This window comes from Lepidochelys olivacea, assembly GCF_965140295.1.
Source record: "Lepidochelys olivacea isolate rLepOli2 genome assembly, chromosome: 12".
NCBI classification, from domain to species: domain Eukaryota; kingdom Metazoa; phylum Chordata; order Testudines; family Cheloniidae; genus Lepidochelys; species Lepidochelys olivacea.
In genome coordinates this window covers 29,049,268-29,070,493 of record NC_140422.1, presented here as the reverse complement: position 1 = coordinate 29,070,493, position 21,226 = coordinate 29,049,268, and the positions used below count along the sequence as shown (strand labels likewise).

Sequence of the window (21,226 nt, the reverse complement as noted above, 5' to 3'; positions counted from 1 at the left end):
ATAATAGTTAATATTACACAGTTTGCTTGCTGGCACATTAATAATAGAACTCTTTTGGAACCTGACCTTCACCCATTAAAGTCAATGACTTCACTCTCCTTAACTTCATTATATGCAGAATCAAGCCCTGGATTGTCGGAGATATTTGTTTTCTGTAGCTAAAATGCTACTTTTGTCAGCAGCAAAAGAAGCATTCCTTTCCTATACAAATGTGTGGTACAAAACTGCCAAAGTGTCTTGCTGCAAGTGTTCTTAGATAATATGTTCATAGTTTGTTCTAATTTACAGTAGGGCTGGAGAACATTATGCACATCAGTCTTATAAATAACATCACATAAATAACAGCTGCACTCAGTGCTGAAGCAATCGCTCTCCTCCCGTGTAATCATTCATTTATAATGACGATGGGACATTCTTAAGTAGCAGCAACTGAAGTCACATCCCTACATAATTTTTGGTTAGATTGCTCAATACTTCATTACAGCACCCATTTTTTCCCACCCCCTACTTTCTCCCTCATTGTTTTGAAATAATTAATTTGGATCTCAGAGTTGTAGGTCCTTATTTTAGAATGCCTATCTGGAGTAATGGAATTTGAATGTGAAAAATACAATATGCAAGATGTGACTTTACATTTATAATAAAGGATGAGGGCAGGAATAGGTTTTGTTGCCTTCATGTTAGACAATTCATAGGTTGAAACAATGCTGAACAAAACAGCTATTTACATTACACGTTATGTACATGTAGAATCACTGGACATTGGCTTGTTGCTGTTAGTTAATAAGCCCCCCAAAAGCTATTTAGCAAAGCACTTAAGAAAATACTTAACTTTATGAACATGCTTCAGTTCCAATGATTTGCATGGGACTCAAGTATATCCTTATAATAAAACATATGCTTAAGTAATGGGATGGACATAAACATGTGCTTAAAAGCATATTTTTTTTAAAGTTCATGCTAGCTCAGGTCCTAATGGAACAATTATCTCCAAGAAAACATTCAGTTCCCTTCCGTATTTAGGTTCACCGTGATATCTGTTTTTGGTCATCTTCAGATTCATCTGAGTCAATGTAATTTATCCCATTACCAGTCAAATCAATAGAAGAACTTCAGAGGTGCAAGATCAGATCAGATGCCATCTCCTTTGCTCTCCATTTCATATCCCTGACCATTGCATCAAGATATTTAGATGTTTCAGTGTCTGAATTGCAATTTTCTTTCATGGAAACAGATGCTTCCCATACATCTTAAAGCTTTTCATCCAAGTAAAGATTAAAATAGTGCACTGCATTTATCTGATCATAAGTCTAATAGATATGACATACTTAGTCATGACATACTCCATACATATTTCCTAATAAAGATTATTATAGCTATTGACATATTAGGGCAGGTTTGCCATAGATGTAAGATATAGAATTTATGGGAGCTTTCTGGGTTCTATTCCTATCTCTGTCATACATTTGTTGTAATAATTTTTGCTATCAAACTTGAGTGCCTGAAGTTAGGCATCAAAATAAGTGTCTTGGGTCTTTCAGAGGTGCTGAGTACCCAACAGTTCCCAGTGGGCCTGATTACCAGAGGTAATTGAGCATCTGCAGTACCCAATGAAGTCAATGGAAGCTGCCCATCCTCAGCACCTTTGCATCTAAATGCACACTCTCATGTTGGAAAATGTTGGCTTTAACTCTGGTCTCCATTTCCTCATCTGTGAAATTGGGATACAATCCCTACCAAATGTTTGGTCAGAAAATGGAAAACAAAATTCAATGGAATTTTTGCCCTTTGTGTTTTTGTCATTTTTTTTTTATTTGTTGTAATTTTCTAACCAGATAAAGTAAAGCATTTTGAGATCCTTTGATGGAAAATACTATGTACATACACGGTGCTGCTGCTGGTAGTTGTGTTACATGTAGCATATTAAGTAAAAGGGGTCAAAAAAGTGTTAAAAGAATAGCATAGTGATTCTCAACGAAAGCCAGTAAAAACAGAAAACAGTTTAGCCTTTCTTATACTCCTAGTTCAGAGAAAATTTGCTGTGGTGTAATGTACCAGTAACAGTGCAGAAATCTTTTATATGGGACAACAAAAAAGAGAGACCTACTTGCTTAAAGGTGGACTGATATATGATCCCATTACAATATTGCATCTTTTCAGTGAGGCATCTTAATGTATGCACATTAGTTTGTGAATTTTGGGGTACCAACCCCCGAATACACAGGCAATATAATTTTCATGCGCAAACCCCATTTGGACAAACGGGTTTTGTATGTGACTATTGTATCGCCTGACCATTCAAATGTTGGTCCATTCATAAAAAATGGGGATGATAGGGTCTGAAAATCAGGACCACGGTGGCAGCCATTCTGTTTCCAGCACTGTGGCAGAAATGCTGAAAGAACCAGTTGGGGTGGCTCTTCAGGAAAAAGTGGGGTGACCAGATGTCCCGATTTTATAGGGACAGTCCCGATATTTGGGGCTTTTTCTTATATAGGCTCTTATTACCCCCCCACCCTCTGTCCCAATTTTTCAAACTTGCTGTCTGGTCACCCAAGGACAGTGGTTCCCAAACTTGTTCTGCCGCTTGTGCAGGGAAAGCCCCTGGCAGGCCGGGCTGGGCCGGTTTGTTTGCCTGCCGCGTCTGCAGGTTTGGCCGATCGTGGCTCCCAGTGGCCGCGGTTTGCTGCTCCAGGCCAATGGGATCTGCTGGAAGCGGCATGGGACGTACTGGCCACTGCTTCCAGCAGCTCCCATTGGCCTGGAGCAGCGAACTGCAGCTACTGGGGGCCGAACCTGCGGACGCAGCAGGCAAACAAACCAGCCCGACCTGCCAGGGGCTTTCCCTGCACAAGCGACGGAACAAGTTTTGGAATCACTCCCCTAAGGAAAAGTACCCAAACCCTATCGGGTACTTGTCATATTTGGAAATGTTCAGAGAGTGCAGTAGCATTACACATACTGTGCTTCTAAACAGGGTGTGCCTTTTGAGGCATCCACACTTATTGTGCTCTTCTAATTTATTGCTGACAGTAATTATATCTGATTATTATTTTATTCTATCTTCTTTGTAATATTTCCAGGGTGTCTTTAAATATTCATGCCATTTTAGCAAACAAGTTGTTAGCTTTTTCAAAGGTAAAGACATCAGAGCCTGTCTTTTGGAGAGCAGAGTACCGCTTGAAGACAGAGGCCACCTTTTCATTACTTTGAAGATAATCAAAATATGGAGAGCAGTAAGTCAGGAACAAAAAGATCAGGGGGGCATAACTAAAGCTTATTGAATTTGTGCTGAGGAACCCAAAAAAAGGCAGTTCAATTTGTTCCACATAGTTTTATCTTCCAATTCCTAATCACATGTGCTGGCTTATTGTGTACAATAAAAAGGCTAATTTGACTAAATCCATTCATAAATGACAAAATCAATAGTTCTCCTTTTAAAAGTCACTCAGCATATAGAATATGAGAATTTATGGTTAGTTTACTACTGTCATGGATGGGTCTGTCTCTGGTAGTAACTGATAAAGCAGCTTTTGAAGTCAGACTGTCACAATAAAGTACTTAAATCCATCTTAATGTACCCCAGGGAAACGAGTCTGAATTAACCTAGTACCTTAGTTTTATAACAATAATAAGGTGAAAGGGAGTATGCATCAGAAACTGATTATAATAAGTGACACAAAAGGAGGCAGAAACAATGAGGCAAAAATAAAATGGGGACTGGGATTAAGGGATTCTCACCCAGCCATGTGCAAAAACGTTAAAATTAATGTTGTATTGTTTAGCTAACAGCTGTCAAGTCATTGTAATTGTGCAGTGTGCTTGCTTTCCTCTTCCCCCTCACCAAGAGCACATTAGAAATAATATTCTCCTTCTTCTGAAGACTGACAAAGTTAATCCTGCCTTGCATTGCTTTTAGGGCTAAATCATACTGCAGAATGTTTCAAAATTTGTGAGTGAGGATATTAACTTATTGTTTAACTTTGATGTTACAGTGATGTGATTAATGGTGTTAAAAATTACTTAGGGCCAAATTCTACCCGCCTTTTATGCTGGTGGACAATGGAGAACGGTGATGGAGGGTACAAACAGCCTCCCCTCGCATGGCTTATGCAACCCTCAACCCACAGCCCCCTTCCACATTCCGAATCCCTCAGCCCCACCCCCCACCCTGGAGTCCCTTCCTGCACCCCAAACCCCTCATTCCCAGCCCCACCACAGAGCCCACAGCCCCAGCCAGAGCCCTCACCCCCTCTTTCACCCAACTACCTGCCCCAGCCCGGAGCCCCCTCCCACACCCTGAACCCATCTTTTCTGGCCCCACCCCAGAGCCCGCACCACCATTTAGAGCCCTCACCCCCTCCCACGTCTCAAGCTCCTACCCCATTCCAGTGAAAGTGAGTGAGGGTGGGGGAGAGCAAGCTACTAAGGGAGGGGCAGAGGTGAAAGTAAGCCAGTACAGGCCAGTACAGCATACTGGCAAGAGCTGGTACTTTGTAAGGGACCAGCTTCCCCAGGCCGGTGATTTAAAGGGCCTGGGCTCCTGGCAGTGGCTGGAGCCCCAGGCTCTTTAAATTGTAGCCAGAGCCCCGCTGCCAGAGCCCCTGGTAGTGGAGGCAGCTGGGAGCCCTGGGGCTCTGGCGGCGATTTAAAGGACCTGGGGCTCCGCTGCAGTAATGGCAGCTGGGAGCCTCTGGCCCTTTTAATCACCGCCAGAGCCCCCGGCTGCCACCGCTACCCCAGGGGCTCCGGCAGCGAAGCTCGGCTGCGATTTAAAGGGCCTGTGGCTCCCAGCTACCACAGCGGAGCCCCGGAGCCCTTTAAATCGCAGCCCGAGCCTCGAGGTAGCTGCGGCAGCCGGGAGCCCGTGGGGCTCTGTCGGGAATTTAAAGGGCCAGGGGATCTGCTGCGGTAGCGGTGGCTGGGAGCCCCTGGCCCCTTAAATTGCCCCCAAGTCCTGGGGCTCCCAGTTGCCTTTGGAGCTGGTAGCTCTGACGGTGATTTAAAGGGCCCAGGGCTTCTAGCTGCCGCTACCACAGCCAAAGCCCCGGGCCCTTTAAATCGAGCCCAGGACCTTTAAATCTTGATTCAAAGGGCCCAGGGATTGAAAGGCCCACCTCTTCTGGTTGAGGCTACACACCTTCTGGTTGAGGCCCTACCTCCCGCTCAGAACTCCAGCGTACCAGTAAGTCCTTTAAGTTCCTTTCACCCCTGGGAAGGAGGAATGTAATGAACATGGATCGGGGCCTCGGGGAAGGGGCAGAGCAGGGGGTGGGGCCTCGGGGAAGGGGGTTAGGTTAGGCTAGGTGGGGCTAGGTTTTGTGCCAATAGAAAGTTGGCAACTCTATGTGGGAGAGGAGAGGTAAATGGTCAGACAGTGGGAAAGGGAGAGGCTTTTAGCAGTAGTGCATTGGAAAGACTAAAGGTGATCCGTGTGAGACTATTAGAAGCTGGAAATTAAGAAGTTGCAGTATTCAAGGCAAGATATGATAAAACCCTAGATTAGTTCTTTTAATAGCAAAGTTGGAGGGACATGGAAAGATTCTGGAGATGTTGTAAAGGATGGACTTAATTTTTGGGTTTTTTTGGCGGGGCGGGGGGAGAGAAAATGAGAGAGGGAGTCAAATATTACCCTGAGATGGCCATGCTAAGTATTGAAGACTGTGGACATTTAGACAGGGATGACAAAAGGAGAGAAAGGGGACTTTATAGGGTAGGATCATGGTCAGTTTTCATTGGCTAAGTTGTTCAAAGGTAACTGGTGATTTGGGGGCCTGTTTTTAGACTCCCAATTTGGGACATGTTGAAAGGGCCTGATTTTCAGGGGGAAGGGGGGAGCAGGGTTCAGGACAGTCTGAAAACCTGGCTCCTTAAAGATATCTCAACTTGAACACCCAGAAATTGAGGAATCTGAATCACTAGTCACTCTTCAAAATTGTGGTGAATTTATGCTTTAGCTTAGTAGTAGTTGTAAATAGTTATATTATAGTAGTACCCAAAGGTCCTGCTCAAGATTGGAGCCCATAGAACAGAGTGCTATGCAAGCACGGATATAGTATGATCCCTGACCTGAAACATTGGCATAGTTTTACAGTATTAGTTGCATGTATAACCCCATAGTTCTCTATCTCCCTCTAGTAGCTGTACCACATAGTGGTTTATGAATCAGCTACAATCTTTGGTTTAACAAAACTGAATCTTTTAGCTGGGGCAGTACATGCTTATAATTTTAACTCTGGATGCCCCAGGTTCAATCCCCATTGCACAAGGGCCATCCAGGACATCAAGTTAGAACTGGGTGAACAGTGACTTGAATGGGACTCAGGCACATGTTTAAAGTTAAGCATTTCCTTAAGTGCAGTGGTGAGTTGGAGCCGGTTTGCGCCGGTTTAGAACCGGTTGTTAAAGGGGTGGCAAACTGTGGCTCGCGGGACAGCCCTTTCCGTCCCACCTGAGCTCTCAGCTGGGGAAGCTCCCCTGAGAATTTTTACTCACCCTGTGGCACTCTGGGCCTTCGGCGGTCCTTCAGTGCTGCCGAAGACCCAGAGCGACTGAAGGACGTGCCGCCGAAGTGCCGCCGAAGACCCGGAGCGCCTGAAGGACGTGCCGCCGAAGTGCCGCCGAAGACCCGGAGTGACTGAAGGAACCGGTTCTTCAGCTTCTGGCATCTCATCACTGCTTAAGTGATTTCCTGAATAGGGATGCTTTCCTGAAACAGGACCCAGATTACATAAGAATGAGGTAGGAGACCTTTATGTCCTGAAATTGCTTTCTACTATATTTTATAAATGTGAATCTTTATTTGATTCTGAACTGTTTGCATGTTATTGATTTGAATTGTGTCTCTTGTTTTCTAGAATTGATGTAACTGTATATAAAGCAAACAACAAATTAGACATAACAGTTCAGGATTTTAATTGTAAAGGGAAACTCATGCCGGTTAGAAAATTCTGCTTGTATTGAACTCAATGTTATATACACATGGTTTTGTAAGAAATGGCAGTAGTATAAAAGCTACCTCAACCAAAAAATAATAATATATATATTCCTCAATGCTTTCACTAGTCAAAATATAAATAATGGAGAAAGTCATTTTATAAGCTTTATGGGAAGGTGTTTTTTTAAAGGTGCCCTGTTTTAATTTATCATTCTAAATGTGCTGACAGCAAGCACATTTTAAAAGCTCATAGAGCAATACATCAGGTTACCTAATATTAATTTACTTTTTATAGTTTATTTAATATAGTATTGATTGAATTTGCGTTTGGATTTATGACCTTTTAAATGCTCAGGGACTAAAACAGTTGTCTAGTAAGCTGGGGTGGCAGTTGTGAGACTGAAATAGTTGGCCAATCAGCTTTTTAAATAAATTAAAGATTGTGTAAACCAAAGCAATGTTGAAAATTAGAGCTTTGAAATGAGATCATCAGTTCTAAATCAATACCAATACACTATACCCTGTGTGCTGTTCACTGTCTACTTGGGAGAATTTCAGTAATCAATCACTGGCATTCTGGGTCACAGTCAAAGAAGGAGTCTAATTCAGTAAAGTTATAAGACTATCAAAGATCCCTTAGAAAGCATTATGTCTTTCAGTTTCTTTAAGATCAGATACATAGACAAATAAAGTCAAGTATGGTTATTAATAGGAATAGGAGAACTTGTTACATTAAGTATAAAACTTATAAATGGGGCCAGATTCCTGGCTGATTATATGGCTGTAACTTCACTGAAGCCATCTATGAATTTGACCTTATCTTTGATTTTTCAGTGGGTTCTAAATGTCAAAAAAAAGGCATTTTCTCAATGGCGTCAAAAGAGTGATTTTGATTCAGGGGTTCTAGCTTGAGAAGAAAGTTCAAAATATTTGAAATTTAAATTCTATTTTGACTTAGGAAAATTTAAGTTCTGGGCTCCTCCATGTTATATGCGGATATTTGTTTGTTTGTTTTTAATAATTTGATTCCCCTTTGATAACTTTGTATTTTTCACCTCTGTATTCTACGGGGGGAGGGATAGCTCAGTGTTTTGAGCATTGGCCTGCTAAACCCAGGATTGTGAGTTCAATCCTTGAGGGGGCCATTTAGGAATCTGGGGCAAAAATTGCGGATTAGCTCTGCTTTGAGCAGGGGGTTGGACTAGATGACCTCCTGAAGTCCCTTCCCTGATATTCTATGATTCTAACTTTACAGAAAAGGAAGATTATTTTCCAGTAAGACATAGGGTAGGATTTCTGATGACATTTAAGGGATTTTGATGCTAAGCTCTCATTATATTTTATGGCAAATGAATGTCTATTTCCCTTATGAAATCTGAACCTTTAAATATTTCCATAGCCCCAGATTCCATTTGGTTAGAAATACACTGGTTCTCAAATTTAAAATTTCGCTGGAAACAGATTTTTGTTGCAACAAATAAATGTTTCCCTTTCTTGTTTGCAATATGAATGAATGCACCAAGAGTACACATTGCCCCTCCTTGCCAGAAATGTCTTCTCCCCTTGGGCCTGCCCCTCAAACTATTACAGTCAATGGGAGCTTTGCCGTTAACTTCAATCAGAGCAAGATCAAGCCTGTTATTTCTTCCCTGCTACCCAGCTCTTTTTACCTTGCTAGTTTGAGGAGAGCTAGCACATGTCTGTCTACCTATTTTGGGAAGCACACTCACAACTGCAGTGCAGACATACTCTAACCAGTCATGCAGGCCCTGCTACCACACATTAAAAAGTTCCATAGTGCACCCAGTTTGTGTGGATCAGGCTACAGATCAGTGCTGTAGATTTACACCTGAACTTACCACACACTAACTGTCTATATAGACAAACCCATTAATTTCAATGAGTCTGTTGCTGGAGCAAAGTACTCGGCAGTTCCCAGCCAAAGGGAGTTTCGGAGTCAGCATTCAGGGCAGGGGCAGCATGCGGAGACTCCCCTAACTCTCCCCCAGGAGCCAGAGGGATGTGCTGGCCACTTCCGGGAGCAGCGCGGAGCCAAGGTAAGTAGGGAGCCTGCCTTAGCCCTGCAGTACTGCCAGACTGTCAGTGCCTAAAATTTCCCAGTTTGGCCGCAGAAGCCTCCTGGAAATAGAGTAAAAAGAAAAGGAGTACTTGTGATGCCACAGGTAGTCCTTTTCTTTTTGTGAATACAGACTAATACGGCTGTTACTCTGAAACCTGGAAATAGAGTGTGATTCCGATAAACTCGCTATGAAACTGGGAAGGTTTCCAACCCTACCAGCAGACGAACTGCTGTCAAGTTTTTGTAGGCATTGCAGCAAAGGAGGATCATGAGGTTGCTTTTTGGATGTTTGCTTATCTCCACTGGGGAAATGGAAATGGGGAAATATAGCACAAAAAGAGCAAAAAATGGCATCCAGGTCAGAGAAGAAGTCTGTGGAACAGCTAGGAATTGAATCCTGATCTCCTGATTTTAGGGTTGCCAACTTTCTACTGGCACAAAATCAAAAACCCTAGCCCCGCCTGTTCCCAAGGCCCCACCCTACCCCTTCCCTGAGGCCCTGTCCCCTTCACTACATTCCCTCTCCCTTGGTGGCTCGCTCTCCCCCACCCTAACTCACTTTCACTGGGATGGGACAGGGGATTTGAGTGCAGGAGGGGGTGAGGGCTCTAAATGGGGGTGTGGGATCTGGGATGGAGCCAGAAATGAGGGGTACTGGGTGTCTGAGGGGGACTCTGGGTTGGGGCAGGTAGTTGGAGTGCAGAAGGGAGTGAGCGCTCCAGCTGGGGTTGCGGGCTCAGGATGATGGGTTTGGGGTGGAGGAAGGGGCTCCAGGCTGGGGACTGGGGCACAGGGATTTGGAATGTGGAAAGGGGCTGCGGGTTGAGGCAGGGAGTTGTGGTGTGGGAGGGGTGAGGGCTCTGGGTTTGGGGGGGCTGGGGCAGGGAGTTGGGGCGCGGACTTACTTTGGGTGGCTCCAGGTCAGCGGCACAGCAGGGCTAAGGCAGGCTCCCTGCCTGTCCTGGCTTCATGCTGTGCCCCAGAAGCAGCCAGCAGGTCCATCTCCTAGGCAGGGAGTGGGGGCAGGAGGCTCCATGGCGCACTCCGCTCTCACCTGCAAGCACCGCCCCCCCAGCTCCCATTAGCCAGGAACCGGCCAATAGGAGTGTGGAGCTTGTGCTCAGGGCGGGGGCAGTGTGCTGAGCCCTGTGCCCCCCCACTAGGAGCCGGACCTGCTGGCTGCTTCCAGGGCACAGCACGGTGCCCCAGGACAGGTACGGACTAGCCTGCCTTAGCGCTGCAGCACAGCCAACTGGACCTTTAAAGCCCGGTTGGCAGTGCTAACCAGAGCCGCCAGGGTCCCTTTTCAGCCGGGTGTTCCTGATTTCCAGTCCAGTGCTTTAATCACAAGGCCATCCTTCCTTGGGCCTTTAGTTAATATTGGACCATATTTTTCAGTTGAAAGTTCTGCTTAAGGGTAAATGGCATGACATGGTTCACTGTAACTTACAATAATAAAAATCATTTTGCATTCATTGTCAAAAGACTTAGAGCTATTTCAGTAAGGTTATCTTTTTCCTGTTACAGATACCTTGGCCACTACTAACTAGGAAGCTGTGAGAGTTACCTATACATCATCTTCTTTTTACCAAATATCTGTAACGGGGTCAAACTAAACTAGCATTACAGAATCAAATTTAGGGTGCTATTCAGGCACTTAATATATTTGATCAATTTCATTGCAAATTGGAGTACATTGAAAATTTCAGATTTAGGAAAAAAAAGGAATTACTGAATTATCCTTAAAGAATGTTGGAGAGAAAGTTTCTCAATTGCTGATTCAGGAAGAAAATGCTACAGCTTTGACTAGTGTTCTTATGAAAGATAATTATTTTATTCATCATAAAATTGATGTCCTCAAGAAGGTAGCTAAGATTAGTAATACCAGAAGCCTTCATTCCCCTGAATTATTTAATGACATGGATTTGGGTTAGTCTACATTTTTTATTTTTACATTCTTACCACTACTGAAAAGTTTAATCTGTCCTTTCAAATCTAAAACTTTTGTAGGATCCCTTTACATTCTTTTTCCAGATTTTTGATCTAATTCTGCTGCGACAAGAGGACTTTTTGAATCTTCAGAACAGGATTATTTTTATTTCTTGGAAATCTGGTGAAATATTTGCCATAATAATAAGAGACTACACAATTTGCCAAACAGAATCTAGGTCTACTGATGTTTGGAGATAATCGTAGTTCATTTTACATGCTGAATGTTTGTTTCTGGGATATTCTGCAACTGCAATCTTCTCTGCCAAGCTTTTTGTAATTAAGGATGATAACAATACATTATTGTTATGATGCTAGGGAAAGCAGAAACCATTGCATCAAACTAATACTTGGTAAAAAAAAACTATATCACCAGGGTGTGGGAGGAAATCTTGGCCCTATTGAAGTCAATGGGAACTTTGGTATTGATTTCAGTGGAGACAGTATTTTACCCCACCTCTCTCTCTATCCACTTCTCTTTTTTTTTATCTTCCTTGTCTATTTTTTTTTCTTCCTTTTCTGCTCCTTCCCACCTCCCAATCTCTTCCCATTATTAACCTTCAGGTACCCACTTAAATAGTTTATCTTAATCAAGTATGAATGGAGAAAAGATAGTATGAGGCATAATCATCTTGTCTATTGCATTAACATACTTTATCTTTTGTATGCTATTTTTTATCCTTCTAGTATGTTGAATTTTATTTGCCTGAAAATTGCTACATGCACTCTACACATTACAACCTGATTCTGATCTTGGTTACACCAGTGAAAATGAATAATAATTTCATTGAATATTCCATGGTAAAACTTTCTCTGCAGGGCCCCCTTTGTGGTTGTGAACTTCCTTTAAGATGGCAACTTCACCCTGGCAATTGGAGTCCTTGATAGTGAGAAGGGAGCAGGGGACTCATATAGGCTGTGCATGATACCTGAGAATCAGAGGCAGTGCAGAAGTACAGGGTCTCTGCATGTACGATGGCTCTTGTCTGCTGTGAATCCCAGGGGTAGAGACAATGCACAATGTTTGTGGCCTGGAACCACAGTCTGTTCTGAAGGGCCTGTGAGGTTTTTTGTCTGGCCCTGCAGTTTTCCTGGGGTAATCAAGCCTATTGCTCTCATTTACTCTGGTGGATATCCAAATTAGCTCATTTAAATTCAGTGGGAGTTACTCATGATATCCACTGGGAAACGAGATCTGAATCTATCCACCTGTGGAGACATTTCCCCATTCTATTAACTGCTAAGGCTCTAAGGTGAGATTGCGTGCCACACCTCCAGGGGGCATCACACACCCAAGTAGAGTGCAGTGGGAGAGGGCATAAAGGTAGCTGTAAAGCATCTTTGTATTCTCAGGATTCTGGAACTGCTGGAGACTGATGTGGTCCCAACACAACTTAGAGCAGTGATGGCAACTTTATTTACCAACTCTAAAAGGGGACACAAATAAGCACTGCAAAATGATACACCTTGGAAGGAGGTTAATGTAGCTCTACTGATATTTGGAAATACCTTGCCAGCTAATTAGCCATTCCCTTATACAATCATCACTGCAGTCAGGACATTGTGGGAAATAGTGTTTGCCTAAAGCACCATTAATTTTTAAGTATTGTTTCAAATATAAAATATTGCTATTTATTTTTAAAGACCGTTTTACACAACTAAGGAAAAATACACAAGGCAAAGAAAGAAAAAGAAAAAAATACACCCAAACCAAAGTAACTGCAACCATTAACGTCAAATATTCATGATAGGAGTCATAAAGCACTGAAGCAAAGACTTTGTAGGTGCCGGCAGTACCTGCAATGAAGACAAAGTATGCAGGAACTATTACTAAAATCAATTCACCAAAGCAAACATACAATGCTACTTTTGTTTATATTCTCCGTGACACCTTCTGCCCCTTCATTTCCTTTTATAGTTATTTGGGTGTAATGTTTAATAAAGATCATTATAAGTTTTATTGTGATTAGGTGCCACCTCCATCAGTCCAACTGCTATTACTTCAGTTTATAGCCTTACCTGATATATTCTAGGATAACTCTGCTAGCGGGTGACATTCTGTACAAATTCCACTGTCTCTGTTGGAGGTGTGATATAAAGAAAGTCTGAGGATCCCATGGAGATTATAAATAAGTAATGATCAACCTGTCCTTGTTCTGCATGTGCAACATGACATTTGAATTTTCTTGCACCCACATGTTGCAGGTGCAAATATCTGATTAAAATTCTAACACTTGAGCAACATTATTGCAAAGTCTAACACCTGAATCCATGGGGTTTGGAGCTGTATGGTCTGATACGTGTACATCTGGAGATGTTACATTCTTTAAATGACATGCATAAGAGATTTTGAGTAGGTTTTTACACCTACAAAGTATGTGTGTAAATATTTCTTGGGATCAGTTATAGATTCTAACATAAGGCCAATGAAAATGCACTGTAAGAGGACCAAGAGATGAGGGTGTCTAGGTGAAAGGAAAAGTGACAGGGTGTCCAAGGCAAAGGGATGGAATTAAATTAACAGTTAACATACACATAGAAGAAATCTGGTACCTAAATTGTTTTTCTCCGGTGCTTTGGGATATAGCTGAGTTTTGTACAATTTTTTAAGGGTTAAAATGGATCAATATTGGAGAGACATCTAACCATTTGTGGTGGCTGTTGTCACAGGTTTGACAGGTTGTGGCAATGTTGCATGGCATGGTTGCAGGACACAGCAAGGGGAAGAGAATAAGGAAATAAAATAAATATATCTGAAAGGAGTTTCAGTTGTCCAGAAGGCTGAAAGTCAGAGAAACAAATTATATCTGTGTGCTCCATAATTCTTATGTCAATAATGGAACAGTAGTTCTAGGTGGATAAGTAGAGAGCTCAAGCTTCAGCAGGAGACTGATTGTTTTCCTTCTACCAATGTACAACGGTAGGCAGGTACTGCAAGAATCCTGAAATTGAGGCATGGGGGTTTTAACTGCCATTCCATGGCGGCCCTCCCAAATATGCAAGATGGTACAGGAGGAGCAGATGCCCCAGAAAGTGAAGCAGGTGACTTCTGGGCTCTAGCTGAATGCTATGGGGAGAGAAAGAGATCAGGTCACCAGGTGCCATCCCAAAAACAAGGGGACCCTGCAGAGGTGAGATCTGGTCTCAACTGTAAAGGTACTAAGTAGCCCATCTGAAATGTACCCTGAGAAATCATACATTCTAGGACAATAGTCCACAGCACCCTATCCCTTTATTTCTGTCAATAAATAATACTGAGTTTGTTAGCAGCTTTTGTTTTCTAGATGTGAAAAGAAATGGCTGAGAACCAGAAGTTTGTGGGTTGATATATGTATTTATCTGATGTCATCAAGTATCTAAGGATCCATGCATAACAGAATAGTTGCCCAGGGTGGCATTTTCAAAAGTGCTCAGTGTTAGCTTAACCCTACTCCCATTGACATCTCTGATTAAACTCTCCATGGCCTTCTGTGGGCCCAGGGTTAGACAAATGCTGGGCACTCATGAAAATCCCCCCTCAGTGTTTTAAACAGATGCATGAGTATGACTTAACATTTTCTTTTATTACAGCCCTTTCTTCTGTCCTGTGTCCCTATGCTCCCTCTGTGGATTGAACAGATCCTTGCTTGGCAGGAGATAGATGCCACTCTCTGGCATACATATGTACTTTTCCAACAGCAGCATCTGGATGTGTGGCTGGATTCCATTTCTCCATTTGCTTGTGGCTATACAATGGGCTCTGGAGATGTTTCACAATTAGTCAGCTGTAAGGTCTTGCTTGCTGCTTTGTTGCCCAGGCAACCACTTTCTCTTACTTTTCTTTTATTCCTATCTTCTTTATTTTATAGATAAGAACTTTGTCCCTAAAATATTCCTCACAGGAAGTATCTGAGAGGTCATTCTGTGGTGGGATAGCATCACGCATGGTACCAGAAGTTAAGATTGTGTCCTGCTATTGCTATTAATTTCCTGTTACTTAAAATTTAGCAGTAAAAGAAAAAAAAATAAAGATGAATCTTTGCGTACAAGGTCTCTTCCTGGGAGTTACTATCTGCATTAAGAAATTAAGTATAAGAGAGCCAGAATCCCTATACTGATTTCATGAGCCTTAGAGAGACAGTTTTGCACATGATTGCTTATGCTTGCTCTGTGAAGTTTCTATTAGCATATATGTATATTGCTCTACATACAGGTCCCTCCTTCTTCCTGTGATTTCACCTCTGTGGTAGCTGTTATGCACCAATTATTCTGTCTGTAAGCTGGAATTTCTTTTCCTTTGGAATGGCTTTTATTTTGGCTAGACTGCGGATGGTCAGGTGAGAGGAGATTTTGAATAGGGGTGCACTGACACAAAAACACACCTTTTGGGGCTAACTACAGCCTCTTTCAGAAGTGATGGCACTAATACTGTAATGCTGTCTCTTTGATCCACAATGCTGGCCACACCACCCATCTCTACTAACATACTTAATGAGCCCATTTTTTTAAACAAAGCATTCGTCATCTAACCAGCTCTTAAAGATGATACAAACAAGGCTGTGTACTCATTCTATTTCCAATTAAGCAGTAGGGGGACACAATTACAAGCTGTAGGAAAGGAAAAGATTGTTTAATAAACCAACAGTGGTATTAAGGGTCATTGCCTTGGTATGCAAACTTTAAAAGTATGAGTCATTAAGGCATACTCTTTCAAATTATGTAACAATTACTTATTGTTGTCTGCAGTTGTGTCAGCATGACTGAAATTCAGACCATACATCACAGTAGAAGCCATTTCTCATAAAAGCCATAAGAAATGTGAAGAACATCAGATATATTTATAGTATATATATTCATAGATTCATAGAGTTTAAGATCAGAAGGGACCATTAGATTGTCTAGTCTGACCTTCTGTGTATCACAGATCATTAAATTTCACCCACTTACTCCAATAACTTACGTTTGACTGAAGCATAAATTGTTTTTGGGTAAAGCAAATCTTCCAGAAAGGCATTCAGTCTTGATCTGAAGACACCAAGAGATGAAGAATCCACCACTTCCCTTGGTAGTTTGTTCCAGTGGTTAATCACGCTCACGGTAACTAAAAATAAATAAATAAATAAATAAAATCTGCCTTATTTCCAATTAGAATTTGTCTGGCTTTTGCTTCCACACATTGACTCTTGAAATGCTGTTCCCCACTGGATTCAACAGGCCATTTTAGCACCTTGTATTTTCTCCCTGTATAATGTACTTATACACTGTAATCATAGATTTTTCCTTCTATGCCAAGATTTATTAAAAATTAGCATTAGCAAGCCAGAGATCTCTTCAACCAGCTCTTTTAGGACTCTTGAGTGAATGTGAGATGATTTTAAAAAAAAAAAACGTTTATCCCTAGCAGATGTTGTTTAACATCCTCCTTAGTTACAAATAGACTGGGAAAGTACTTCATTATCCCTTATTATTATTAGACTATATCATCCTTCTTTCCAAATACAGAACTGAACTTGCCTGCTTTTTCTGAATGATTAGTAACAATTTTACCATGTAATGGTAATGGGCCTATACCATTGCTAGGATTCTTTTATTCTGAATATACATTCACAGAATCATAGAATCATAGAATATCAGGGTTGGAGGGGACCTCAGGAGGTCATCTAGTCCAACCCCCTGCTCATTAAAAATCTCCTCTCTTTTGTCCTTAGTCCTGCCAGCCATGGATTTTTTCCCTGATGTCCTTAGCTTCCTTTATCAATTTTCGATACTTCATATCTTCTAATTTATATTGATTGCTATTTATTCCCCCATCTGTTATGTATTGCTCTTTTATTTCTAATTGCTGTCTTTATTTTGGCACTAAGCCAGGATGGTTTTCTAGCCAAAGTAGTAGGTGTTCTCTCTCTCTGCGAATAAAAGGTGCCAGACTGACAACATCTAAAGATCACAGTAACCTGTTTTTTCCCCCATGGAACAGTTATAAAGCATGCATTATTGCAATGTAAGAGTCACTCCTGGTGTTTCTCCAATGTGTCTCAAGAAGCAGTCTCCCTGGGGACGATAGGTGCATTCATATCTGTGCCCATTACATCTTTGGTCTCTGACGAGACTGCTAACATGGGTGTCAAATAACGACAACTGTGACAGTGTTTTTGTGATGTTGACACCTTAGCATCAGTAAGTGGTGTGAGACCATCAACTCATTTTACGTAGGCCATCAAATAGCTGTCAGAGTAGTAGAATTGTTAATAATATGCATACAGAGGAGAGACAGTAATGAGACTTCACATGAGAGTCAGTGCCTATACCTGCCTAGAAATTGCTAGATCATTAAATTTCCTTCTTTCCAGTGTCACATGCCTTTTGGACAGAAGTTAATTAATGCTGGTTCTAACTTGTCTTTACTCTCATATTAAGAAGTTGAACTTTTCCAGTGAAAATTAGGGATGAAATAATCAATCTCTTATAAGAATGAAATGATTAATTAATTAACCTTGAAGAAAATAATTCATTTTCACTTTAAAGAAGCACTGTATTGATGGATATTATAAAGGCAACATACATGGTGATAGCTGTAATTAAACAATGTTGATTCTACTTGCACATTTATCTTTTCCTCCCCCCAATTTTTGTTCTTTTAGTTAATTCCTCAAAGATCATTTAATTTAATTTAATTAAAAGCTGAGAAAAGCATCTAATGGAGAACTGGTAGGGTAGTGGGGCTGTTCCCTCTGCTCTGAAATAAGATTGTGGTACAATTGTCCTCTGGTTTCTTCTACTCCCACAAAAAGAAGAGAAAAGCTGTGGTTTATAAATCATAAGCCCCAGCTTTGTTACAATATTGTATGGAAATATAGAAAATCTATACATAACTGTAAGTCATCAGAATAACATAAGAGAATTGGGGACAGCTCTCCACCTGGTGTAAATCAGCAGAGATCCACTGACTTCAGCAGAGCTACACCATTTTACACCTAATGAAGTTCTAACACAACAACCAGTATAGTCGATAACTTTGAAACTCAAAAGGAAAGCGGGAGAGCTGTTGCATTTTCTTTTGCACTACCAATCTGTTCCTCTGCCTTATATATTTAACTGACACAAGACAAAATGATATTTCCTTTAAAATAAAGGTAGGCAACTGTGTTTCTCCTGAATTTTCATCTTTGTCAACAATCTCAGCATAGAAGTTCAATATGGCCTCGTCATGGAGAAACATCTCTCCTCTCTCCCGCCTCTCTGAAATGGTTGCCTCCAGTTCAGGATTGATGCACTAAGCATTGCTGCCACACATTTTATAACTATGCTGTGCTTTGAAAGGCATTTACAAATAAGGAAATAAAAGGTAGGCCGTGCTCTTCATAGAAGAGTGCTATAAACTCTGCCATACTTCTATCAGCGTGTAACAGGCTTCTTTAGAAATTGTTCTAAAACTCCACAAAACAGAATGGAGCATGATAACCTTTCAATGGATTTTTGAACCATCCTATACCGAAGAAATACAAAGTACTTTATATTAGATGATTTTAGAAGTATCATTGTTCAATATATGTACTATAGAAATTAGTCCAATATGAGGTTTTTGTTTTTACCTCTGTCTGGTTACAGATGACATTATTACATCTAAAAATGAAAATTATTTTTATCAGAGATTTTGCTCACAATATCGCCAATGTAGTTCCAGTATTTTAGATCTAGCCAGTTACTTAAATGTTATAACAACTTTAGTCATAATTTCAAGGACAGAAAAATCCTGGATGAGTTGCAGCTGACCAACAATTTAAGAAAAATATCAGTAAAAGCAAAGAGGTTACAAGTCATTGGATCTCTACTTATAATATGCTTGAGCAATTCCTGGAATTGCTGTGATGCTCAATATGTATGCAATTACCATAGATGGTGAAGGGAGAGGCTGCCCTTCATATATTTTAATCCTGAAGCATTTTGGATTGCCCTTCTGCAGCTTTTTTTTTTTTTTTTTTTTTTTTGCAGGGAGGTGAAAATATTCGATAAATTAGTTTCAAGCATTTCAAAGCATGGTTCTACTGCATAACAGATGTCCACATTTTTGCTTGGATCAAATAAGTTCCATTTTGAAAGCAAAACTGAGAACAACAGAAAACAGTATGGTTTTCAAGCTTTATGTTTAAATGCCACATAACATAAAATATTAAACAGATATGATTGTTGGTAAGACTCATTGATCTACCATTTAAAGGGCACATAGAAACTATAGAGATAGGTAATAATAAATCATGAAAGGTAAACACTTCTGATTTGGAGAGACTTTTATATATAAGTTGTCTAGATGATACATGTCAGATTGTTCATTATTTCTGAGCATGCAGACAATCTCTGAGTATTTGTAAAAATGTTTGAAGCAAACTTTTTCCAGATTTTAGCATGAACATTTATTCATTTTTAAATTTGTATTGTGAAGTGTGTTATTTCCTTGTTGGCTATTTTTAAAATATCATTCATTGAATTGGGAAGCAAAATCAACATAATATGACTAAAATGACTGACCAATGACTCAAATAGACAAAAAACAAACAACTCACAATAATCATTTGCCTGAAAATTATTCATCAGAAGTATTTGTCAGATATTTGTGTGACAGTATATTGTACCTTAAGGACTCAGGAATGTAAGGAGTGTGGCCACATGAAAATCCTGGGGAGGCTTGATTAAAAGACATCAGAAGCAGCTTGGGGCATGTTAGCCTCCCTGAAGCCCAGCCTGGAACATTTATCTGACAGAGGAAGTTAGTTGCTAGGGGAATTCTGGGATTGGCTGAGCAGCTCAGTCTATTTAATCTCCATATACCAGGCAGATCCTCCGGGAGCAGCTCAGTATGACTGGTTCAAGGGAGGTCCGCTTCTGATCAGGGGAACACTACAAACTTCATTAAAACTCCACTTTGTTTTAGAGGCTGTGTTTGGTTACACACTGTTCAGCTCACCATTCGTAAAGAAGAGTTCAGAAACTTCAGTTCACTCTTCAGGAGAAAAAGATTCAGGATCTGTGTTTTGTTTTGTTTTTTACCCTGACTAAACAGGTAAAGTTTGCTTAGAAGACAGAAGAAATTCTGAATGTTGTATTATGATTTGTAGCCTGACTATGATCTCAGGGCCTACACCTTAAGAGACAGAGATTCCATTTAGCTAGGGAGACTAATATGGTCTGGGGAAATCGACAGAGGGCATTTTGAAGCACAGAATCAGACTGCTCTTTGTTCAGAGCAAAGATTGATGCTCCAACGTGCAGGGTGAGTGAGTATTACCTACCCTCTTCTCTTCGGTACTGAATGACAGAGCCAGTGGTGGGAAATGTCATGTCACAGAGAAATATATTCATAGAAATCAGGTTTGGTTCACAAGTAATTTCCTAACCAAAAAAAAAGTTACTGGAATAATCAACATTGGACCAGCTCATCAGATGGTGTCAATCAGTGTAGCTCCATTTCCTCCTGTGGAGTTATGCACATTTCCACCAGCTAAGGAATCCGGTCTACTTCTCCAAACACAAAGTTCAATTAGATCTTGCTAAAACTCACACTTGTAGGAGGTTTGGATAGCAATAACGGGAAAGGTGTCCCAGGCACAAAGCTATCCAAAATTATGCCACGATACGGATCCTGCATTGCTTACAAACTCTAGTGAAGTCAATGAGAATTCTGTGTGCACAAGGAATATAAGAGCAATCCTATAACCACTTATCAAGATAAATATCATGCTATAAAAAGAAGCAATAATTATAATCAGCACTAGCATAAAAAAAATCAAAAATAGATGTATAGAAAGTGTACAGATTTCAAATTACCCTATTTCAAAGGATGGAAAGGAGTAATATTTAGATACGTATTTTGAAGTATTCAGCACTTTAGAATTTTGTTGGGTTTTTTTTTTTTACGCAAAAATGCTGCATCACAGCAAAGCTATCGGTGCAAAAAAAGAGCCTTTGATTTATTGGATAATGCAAAGGTGGTTCTAGCTGGTTTAACAAGCTTAACAAGCTGTACCAGGCCAGTTCACCATTAAATATTTTCCTGGAAGTTAGTGCTGTATGTGTAATTTGCTAATGATATTTTATTTAATCTACCATAGAAAAAATAAATAAATATTTACTGCATAGGGAATAGTTGATTTTTCTACATAAATTCAGTTGACTTATAATATATTGAAACCACTGCTTGCACATATATCACACATATGTGTATTTAACATCCCATGGAAACTAGG

At 40.8% G+C, this 21,226-nt stretch overlaps 1 protein-coding gene across 3 annotated transcripts in view; it reads left to right on the top strand.

Moving 5' to 3' along the window:
- Positions 1 to 21,226, top strand: part of LOC311529181 (uncharacterized protein) — a 190,351-nt gene that overhangs the window by 87,411 nt on the left and 81,714 nt on the right. The gene's annotated exons all lie outside the window — the stretch shown is intronic.